This window comes from Amia ocellicauda, chromosome 1 (assembly GCF_036373705.1).
Source record: "Amia ocellicauda isolate fAmiCal2 chromosome 1, fAmiCal2.hap1, whole genome shotgun sequence".
NCBI classification, from domain to species: Eukaryota; Metazoa; Chordata; class Actinopteri; order Amiiformes; family Amiidae; genus Amia; species Amia ocellicauda.
The window spans coordinates 62,990,764-63,002,069 of NC_089850.1; positions in this window are offsets into that span (position 1 = coordinate 62,990,764).

Consider the following 11,306-nt stretch of genomic DNA (forward strand, 5'->3'; position numbering starts at 1 on the left):
CCTCTCGTTTGTAAACTTTCTTATGTTCTTATGTTCTTATGATTATGAGGTCAGTGTTTTTTAGGATAATATAATAAACTGCAAAAACACTAATTTAAAGCAAAATAATTATAGTAATTAGGTAATTTTTTTCTATCTTCCCAGACATGCATTAAGATATCAATAGCAGTATAACAGAAACAATAACAATAGCAAAACAATAACAACAATGATAATAACAGCCATAATCTTTTAGTTGTCTGTATAATTATAATTATTTATGTATTTATTTTTTTATTTTTAATCTTGATTTCAACATTATATTGTGCTTATATATGTACAGTACCTCTGCATGCTGGGGGCAGTGAGGGTCCAGGGCTCCTAACTGAACAGTCTGGTGCAGATGATGTGCAGGAGGTGTTTTATCTCCCCCATCTCTGATCCGACTGTGCTCTCTTGTGTGGCTGCAGCAGTGGCGTAGCTGTGCCTGGGCACCTCTCTCTGCCCCGGCCCTGGTGCAGGGTTGTGTGTGGGCTGCGTGGGTGCAGGCTGTGGGTGCAGGGCTGCAGCTCTCCTCATGGGCTCGCTGCTGCGCTGGGCCCTGTGGTGGTTGGGTGCGCTCCTGGTTTCATTTCGGGGGCTGGCTGGCCCTCGGCCCAGGGCAGTGTTTTTCAGGGCCTTTGCAAAGAAAGGGGGAGGGGTAGGGTAGGGGTCTCTCTCTCTCTGTTTCTCTGTGTCCCTCTCTCACTCTCCCCCTCACTCTCACTCACTCTCTTGCTCTCTCTCTCTCCCATTCCCCCCCTCCCGTTCTCTGTCCTACCTTTCTCTCTCCTTCCCCACCACATTTCGCCACATTCTCCCTCTCTCTCCCTCTATCCCTCTCTTGCTCCCTCCTTCTCTCTCAGTTCAATTCAATTCAATGAGCTTCATTGGCCTGAAAGGAATGTGTTGCCAAAGCTTTTAAACTGTTTATAGAACAGAAGGAAATAATAACAATGATTATTAGTAATTATTATCATAGTAATTATTATCATAGTAACACTGAGATTAATACCAGTACCAATGAGATTAATAATGGATACGATCCAGACAAACCAGGCCAGTGTCCACACTTTGTCCCTCAGGCCGGTGTCTACACTCTGTCCCTCATCTCCCTGTGTTTTGTGTTTTTGACCCTCAGCAGATACTCTGCCAGGTTGTTCTCTTTCCTCAGGTGCAGAGACTCAGCAGTTTGCTGTTGGATTCAATCTCATGTGTCCAATGTCCAGTGTCCAGACTGGTGTTAATGGTTTTCATTGTGTTTGCTGGGAGTTTTGTGCTCATGCTGTTCTGGAGCTCACTGCTGTTAATGTGGCTCAACTGTCTGGGCTCAGCGCCGTCATACTGAGGGGCTCTCTGCTGCAGGCTGCACAGTGTTGTGTGGGGGGTGTCTGCAGGCTGCGCAGTGCTGTGTGGGGGTTGTCTGCAGGCTGCGCAGTGCTGTGTGGGGGGTGTCTGCAGGCTGCGCAGTGCTGTGTGGGGGGTGTCTGCAGGCTGCGCAGTGCTGTGTGGGGGTTGTCTGCAGGCTGCGCAGTGCTGTGTGGGGGGTGTCTGCAGGCTGCGCAGTGCTGTGTGGGGGGTGTCTGCAGGCTGCGCAGTGCTGTGTGGGGGGTGTCTGCAGGCTGCGCAGTGCTGTGTGGGGGGTGTCTGCAGGCTGCGCAGTGCTGTGTGGGGGTTGTCTGCAGGCTGCGCAGTGCTGTGTGGGGGGTGTCTGCAGGCTGCGCAGTGCTGTGTGGGGGGTGTCTGCAGGCTGCGCAGTGCTGTGTGGGGGTTGTCTGCAGGCTGCGCAGTGCTGTGTGGGGGGTGTCTGCAGGCTGCGCAGTGCTGTGTGGGGGGTGTCTGCAGGCTGCGCAGTGCTGTGTGGGGGGTGTCTGCAGGCTGCGCAGTGCTGTGTGGGGGTTGTCTGCAGGCTGCGCAGTGCTGTGTGGGGGGTGTCTGCAGGCTGCGCAGTGCTGTGTGGGGGTCTGTCTGTAGGCTGTGCACAGCTGCGCCTGGGGGGGGGGGGGCAGCCCTCAGCCCTCAGCCCTCAGCCCACAGCCCAGGGTGCTGTCTTTCAGGGACGTCTCTCCCTCTCCTCTCTACTCCTCTCTCCCCCACTCCACAGTCTCTCCTCTTTTCTCTTCCTCTCTCACCCTCCCTCTACACACATCTCCTTCCCTCCCTCTCTGTCTCCATCTCAAATTCAAAATCAAAATGAGCTTTATTGGCAAATAGAACCCCTCCCTCTCTCTCTCTCTCTCTCTCTCTCTCTCTCTCTCCTTCCCTGCCACCCCCACCTCACTCACCCTCTCCCTCCCTCCCTCTCTCTATTCTTATCCCTGTCAGTCCTATTCCTGTCAACTGCCAAACAAATCCTTACTGACAAAGATAATCCCAGAAGATCTTCAGAGACACAGAGAGAGAGAGAGAGAGGTGGGGAGGGAGGGAGAGAATAACTATAAGTAGTAAACAAATCACAGACAATAGGCGCTTTTATACTGCCATTTCTGATCTGGATCAAATGCTACTGATTACAGACAGAGAGAGAGGGAGGAGGGATTAATACAGACTGATTGACTGGACACTACAGTGCATTAACACTGACTGACTGACTGGACACTACAGCACATTAACACTGACTGACTGGACACTACAGCACATTAACACTGACTGACTGGACACTACAGCACATTAACACTGACTGACTGGACACTACAGTACATTAACACTGACTGACTGGACACTACAGCACATTAACATTGACTGACTGACTGGACACTACAGCACATTAACATTGACTGACTGACTGGACACTACAGCACATTAGCACTGACTGACTGACTGGACACTACAGTACATTAACACTGACTGACTGGACACTACAGCACATTAACACTGACTGACTGGACACTACAGCACATTAACACTGACTGACTGGACACTACAGCACATTAACACTGACTGACTGACTGGACACTACAGCACATTAGCACTGACTGACTGACTGGACACTACAGTACATTAACACTGACTGACTGGACACTACAGCACATTAACACTGACTGACTGGACACTACAGTACATTAACACTGACTGACTGACTGGACATTACAACACATTAACACTGACTGACTGACTGGACACTACAGTACATTAACACTGACTGACTGACTGGACACTACAGCACATTAACATTGACTGACTGACTGGACACTACAGCACATTAACACTGACTGATTGACTGGACACTACAGCACATTAACACTGACTGACTGACTGGACACTACAGCACATTAGCACTGACTGACTGACTGGACACTACAGTACATTAACACTGACTGACTGGACACTACAGCACATTAACACTGACTGACTGGACACTACAGCACATTAACACTGACTGATTGACTGGACACTACAGCACATTAACACTGACTGACTGACTGGACACTACAGCACATTAACACTGACTGACTGACTGGACACTACAGCACATTAACACTGAAACTATATAGAGAGATGGAAAAAGGGGAGATTAGTGTGACAAGAAAGGCAGACGGCCCTAATTAGAAATAAGCTGCCTCATTAAGGGGTCAGGGGCTAACAATGTGATTAGGAGAATTCTATTCCTGTCTAATTGAGCTGTTTATAGAGAGTGCACCCCCAAAGACAGATGCCTGTGTGGACAGTGTGTGGACAGAGACGCCTTCCTCCCCACATTCACAGCTCAGCCCCCGACCCCCCTGGGGGGCACAAAGACTATGCTGCGATCACAGCAGAGTACAGCACAGCACAGCCCCCACAGGGCCATGTCTCCTCACCAACAACACAGCCATGTCTCCTCACCAACAACAACACAGTCATGTCTCCTCACCAACAACAACACAGCTATGTCTCCTCACCACCAACACAGCCATGTCTCCTCACCAACAACAACACAGTCATGTCTCCTCACCAACAACAACACAGCTATGTCTCCTCACCACCAACAATACAGCCATGTCTCCTCACCAACAACACAGCCATGTCTCCTCACCACCAACAATACAGCCATGTCTCCTCACCACCAACACAGCCATGTCTCCTCACCAACAACAACACAGCCATGTCTCCTCACCACCAACAACACAGCCATGTCTCCTCACCAACAACACAGCAATATCTCCTCACCACCAACACAGCCATGTCTCCTCACCAACAACAACACAGCCATGTCTCCTCACCACCAACAACACAGCCATGTCTCCTCACCAACAACACAGCCATGTCTCCTCACCACCAACAATACAGCCATGTCTCCTCACCACCAACACAGCCATGTCTCCTCACCAACAACAACACAGCCATGTCTCCTCACCACCAACAACACAGCCATGTCTCCTCACCAACAACAACACAGCCATGTCTCCTCACCACCAACAACACAGCCATGTCTCCTCACCACCAACAACACAGCCATGTCTTCACACCAACAACAACACCGCCATGTCTCCTCACCAACACCACCACCAACACAGCCATGTCTCCTCACCAACAACAACACAGCCTTGTCTCCTCCACCAACAACACAGCCATGTCTCCTCACCAACAACAACACAGCCTTGTCTCCTCCACCAACAACACAGCCATGTCTCCTCTCCACCAACACAGCCATGTCTCCTCACCAACAACAACACAGCCATGTCTCCTCACCAACAACAACACAGCCATGTCTCCTCACCAACAACACAGCCATGTCTCTTCTCCACCAACACAGCCATGTCTCCTCACCACCAACAACACAGCCATGTCTCCTCACCAACAACAACACAGCCATGTCTCCTCACCACCACCAACACAGCCATGTCTCATCATCACCAACAACACAGCCATGTCTCCTCACCAACAACACAGCAATATCTCCTCATCATTGTAGCATAAGGTACACTTATAAATTTCAATTTAAGAAGTGAATTTATAGTATCACCTTATCACGAATCCTGGAATCTTGTAGAACTAAATTTCTGTAATAATTGGACGCAGACACCAATTCCAAAGATATAAATTGTCAAGTTTATTCAAAAACAAAGACTAAATGTAGCACTACACTAATTATACAAAAGGGAAAAATTAATTAAAATTCAACTCTAGATCAACAAATCAAAGACAAATCACTTCCGTGACCAAATTAAAGACCATGGGATCGCATATGATAACACAAATCGTTAAACAATAAAGGTTATAAACACATTGACTACAATACTGGTTAGTAAGACGAAGGTGAGTCTTTCATTAGTATTGTTAGTCAGACATTAAATAACTACGCAGGTTAGTATTTATGTCAGGTAACTTCTCGTTATATATATATATCAGTCTCATTTACGTTTAGGTGCCGAGAAAGATCCTATCATTACTTGTTACCACAATTTCCCTTAACTGATTATTATTCAATGATTAAGGATAGGCAGGGCCACCAATAATCTAACGTCTATTAACTTGTGTCAATTTCAGACTAAACAGTTAAACAGGAATGAGAAGATATTTCTCGGCGTTGACAGATTTTATTTCTAAAATTATCAACAAAACAGTTTAATGCACACTCATTTATATTTAAGAAAACTAAATGATATTACACATTCTAGAGTTGTCATGAATCATGAACTCCAAACTGTTAAACTTATCTGAACTTCGTCGCAGAGAGGCCTCTCTGTATTCGGGCTCAGATAACAGCACACGGCACGAGGTCCGTGTGGTTTGGAACAAAGGCAGTCCGGTTCGGCTTTGTCCAAGAACTTCCACTCAGTCGATGCACCTGGAAGTTGGGGTTTCGCGAAAGTAGAGTCGTTTCCAAACAGATTTTCCACTGGTTTGAAGGCTCCAAGGTTGTGCACAAAATCTTCTTTGTAAGCAGGGTTCCACCGTAGTTACTTGAAGACAAAGTCTTTGAGGAAAGCAGGGACGTGTTTGTTCCAAGGGTCAAGTTTCTTAAGACTCAATAGCTATTTAAATGACTGACACTTTCGTATACAGTCGACTTAGTCAATTGTCCAGCTGTAAAACTCCACTGATCAGGTGGGCACAGGCGGGCAGGTGCAGTCTGTAAAGTTCTTTATTTAATAAAGTCCTTTAAAAGAATTCTTCGTACGGCTCAATCTCCTTCTGCCAGTTTAACTCTTCTGTTGCCGGCAAAGACTTGGTTGGTTTCTGGTTCCGGTTCTGGCAACAGAGTTACAGGTTGAGCTGTGGCAGCGAGTTACTGGTTCAGGTGAGAGAGAGAGAGAAAGATAGACTGTCCGCTGTTCCTTATAGTCTGTCAGATCAATAGGTGATTGGTTCCTGAGTTCTTGAGATTGGATTTCGGTTTCAGCCCCCAGTGTCCTATTGGAGGGGGGCTTGATTTATGACTGATGTCAATCCATGCCATCTTTTGGAAATGCTGGTTGGCCCGGGTTCGTAGCTCTATGTCGGGATTTCGGCTCTCGTCCACTTCAAAGAGTTTTTATCACCTACAGGCCCCTTTCTCCAGACATCTCCTAGCAGAATTCCAAACTATTTGGCCTCTTCTCGGTGCCATCCTCCCCAAAACTGTCACTTTGATGCAAACCAGTTCCAAGCTGATGAGCTAAGGAAATCTGATAACTTTGGGGGGGAGAGGTCTTCTTTAGATCAGTGCTTCAGCTCAGAGCCCAAATGCTCTTATCAAAATACACCCAACATAACGCTACACCATCAACACAACCAAGTCTCCTCACCAACAACACCACAGCCATGTCTCTTCAAAAACAACAACACAGCCATGTCTCCTCAACAACACCACCAACAACAACACAGCCATGTCTCTTCTCCACCAACAACACAGCCATGTCTCTTCACCAACAACAACACAGCCATGTCTCACCACCAACAACACAGCCATGTCTCCTCTCCACCAACACAGCCATGTCTCCTCACCAACAACCACACAGCCATGTCTCCTCACCAACACCACCAACAACACAGCCATGTCTCCTCACCAACAACACAGCTATATCTCCTCACCACCAACACAGCCATGACTCCTCACCACCACCAACACCGTCATGTCTCCTCACCAACACCACCAACAACAAAACAACCATGTCTCCTCAACAACAACACAGCTATATCTCCTCATTAACAACACAGCCATGTCTCCTCACCACCAACAACACAGCCATGTCTCCTCACCAACAACCACACAGCGATGTCTCCTCACCACCAACACATCCATGTCTCCTCACCAACACCACCAACAACACAGCCATGTCACCTCACCAAAACCACCAACAACACAACAATGTCTCATCTCCACCAACACAGCCATGTCTCCTCACCACCAACAACACAGCCATGTCTCCTCACCAACAACAACACAGCTATGTCTCCTCACCACCAATAACACAGTCATGTCTCCTCATCAGCAACAACACCGCCATGTCTCCTCACCAACACTACCACCAACACAGCCTTGTCTCCTCACCAACAACAACACAGCCATGTCTCCTCACCACCAACAACACTGCCATGTCTTCACACCAACAACAACACCGCCATGTCTCCTCACCAACACCACCACCAACACAGCCATGTCTCCTCACCACCAACAACACAGCCATGTCTCCTCACCAACAACAACACAGCCATGTCTCCTCACAAACAACACAGCCATGTCTTATCTCCACCAACACAGCCATGTCTCCTCACCAACAACCACACAGCCATTTCTCCTCACCACCAACACAGCCATGTCTCCTCACCAACAACACAGCAATATCTCCTCACCATCAACACAACCATGTCTCCTCATCAACAACAGCACAGCCATGTCTCTTCACCAAACGACCAGTCATGTCTCCTCATCAACAACACAGCCTTATCTCCTCACCAACACCACCACCAACACAGCCATGTCTAGTCACTACCAACAACACAGCCATGTCTCCTCACCAACAACACAGCCATGTCTCTTCTCCACCAACACAGCCATGTCTCCTCATCACCAACAACACAGCCATGTCTCTTCACCAACAACAACACAGCCATGTCTCCTCACCAACAACACTGCCATGTCTCATCTCCACCAACACAGCCATGTCTCCTCACCAACAACCACACAGCCATGTCTCCTCACCAAAAACACAGCCATGTCTCATCTCCACCAACACAGCCATGTCTCAACACCAACAACACAGCTATATCTCCTCATCAACAATACAGCCATGTCTCCTCCCCACCAATATCACATTCATGTCTCCTCACCAACAACAACACAGCCATGTCTCCTCACTAACAACAACACCGCCATGTCTCCTCACCAACACTACCACCAACACAGCCTTGTCTCCTCACCAACAACAACACAGCCATGTCTCCTCACCACCAACAACACAGCCATGTCTTCACACCAAAAACAACACCGCCATGTCTCCTCACCAACACCACCACCAACACAACCATGTCTCCTCACCACCAACAGCACAGCCATGTCTCCTCACCAACAACAACACAGCCATGTCTCCTCACCAACAACACAGCCATGTCTCTTCTTCACGAACACAGCCATGTCTCCGCACCAACAACACAGCTATATCTCCTCATCAACAATACAGCCATGTCTCCTCACCACCACCAACACAGCCATGTCTCCTCACCAACACCACCAACAACACAGCCATGTCTCCTCACCAACAACACAGCTATATCTCCTCATCAACAATACAGCCATGTCTCCTCACCACCAATAACACAGTCATGTCTCCTCATCAGCAACAACACCGCCATGTCTCCTCACCAACACCACCAACAACACAGCCATGTCTCCTCACCAACAACACAGCTATATCTCCTCATCAACAATACAGCCATGTCTCCTCACCAACAACACAGCTATATCTCCTCATCAACAATTCAGCCATGTCTCCTCACCACCAATAACACAGTCATGTCTCCTCACCAACAACAACACAGCCATGTCTCACCACCAACAGCACAGCCATGCCTCCTCTCCACCAACACAGCCATGTCTCCTCACCAACAACCACACAGCCATGTCTCCTCACCAACAACACAGCCATGTCTCCTCACCAACAACACAGCAATATCTCCTCACCATCAACACAACCATGTCTCTTCACCAACAACAACACAGCCATGTCTCCTCACCAAGAACACCAGCAACACAGCCATGTCTCCTCACCACCAACACAGCCATGTCTCCTCACCAACACCACGAACAACACAGCCATGTCTCCTCAACAACAACGCAGCTATATCTCCTCATCAACAATACAGCCATGTCTCCTCACCACCAATAACACAGTCATGTCTCCTTAACAACAACACAGCTATATCTCCTCACCACCAACACAGCCATGACTCCTCACCACCACCAACACAGCCTTGTCTCCTCACCAACAGCACCAACAACACAGCCCTGTCTCCTCACCAACAACACAGCTATATCTCCTCATCAACAATACAGCCATGTCTCCTCACCACCAATAACACAGTCATGTCTCCTCATCAGCAACAACACCGCCATGTCTCCTCACCAACACCACCAACAACACAGCCATGTCTCCTCACCAACAACACAGCTATATCTCCTCATCAACAATACAGCCATGTCTCCCCTTCACCAACACAGCCATGTCTCCTCACCACCAACAACACAGCCATGTCTCCTCACCAACACCAACACAGCCATGTCTCCTCTCCACCAACACAGCCATGTCTCATCACCACCAACAACACAGTCATGTCTCCTCATCAACAACACAGCCTTATCTCCTCACCAACACCACCACCAACTCAGCCATGTCTCCTCACCAACAGCAACACAGCCATGTCTCCTCACCAACAAGAACACAGCCATGTTTCCCCACCAACAACAACACAGCCATGTCTCCCCACCAACAACAACACAGCCATGTCTCCTCACCACCAACAATACAGCCATGTCTCCTCACCACCACCAACACAGCCATGTCTCCTCACCAACACCACCAACAACACAGCCATGTCTCCTCACCAACAACACAGCTATATCTCCTCATCAACAATACAGCCATGTCTCCTCACCACCAATAACACAGTCATGTCTCCTCATCAGCAACAACACCGCCATGTCTCTTCACCAACACCACCAACAATACAGCCATGTCTCCTCACCAACAACACAGCTATATCTCCTCATCAACAATTCAGCCATGTCTCCTCACCACCAATAACACAGTCATGTCTCCTCACCAACAACAATACAGCCATGTCTCCTCACCACCAATAACACAGTCATGTCTCCTCACCAACAACAACACAGCCATGTCTCCTCACCACCAGCAACACAGCCATGTCTCCTCACCACCAACATCACAGCCATGTCTCATCTCCACCAACACAGCCATGTCTCACCACCAACAGCACAGCCATGTCTCATCTCCACCAACACAGCCATGTCTCCTCACCAACAACCACACAGCCATGTCTCCTCACCAACAACACAGCAATATCTCCTCATCATCAACACAACCATGTCTCCTCACCAACAACAGCACAGCCATGTCTCTTCACCACCAGCAACACAGCCATGTCTCCTCACCACCAACACAGCCATGTCTCCTCACCAACACCACGAACAACACAGCCATGTCTCCTCAACAACAACACAGCTATATCTCCTCATCAACAATACAGCCATGTCTCCTCACCACCAATAACACAGTCATGTCTCCTTAACAACAACACAGCTATATCTCCTCACCACCAACACAGCCATGACTCCTCACCACCACCAACACAGCCTTGTCTCCTCACCAACATCACCAACAACACAGCCATGTCTCCTCACCAACAACACAGCTATATCTCCTCATCAACAATACAGCCATGTCTCCTCACCACCAATAAAACAGTCATGTCTCCTCATCAGCAACAACACCGCCATGTCTCCTCACCAACACCACCAACAACACAGCCATGTCTTCTCACCAACAACACAGCTATATCTCCTCATCAACAATACAGCCATGTCTCCTCACCAACAACACAGCTATATCTCCTCATCAACAATACAGCCATGTCTCCTCACCACCACCAACACAGCCATGTCTCCTCACCAACACCACCAACAACACAGCCATGTCTCCTCACCACCAATAACACAGTCATGTCTCCTCATCAGCAACAACACCGCCAAGTCTCCTCACCAACACTACCAACAACACAGCCTTGTCTCCTCACGAACAACAACACAGCCATGTCTCCTCACCAACAACACAGCCATGTCTCATCTCCACCAACACAGCCATGTCTCC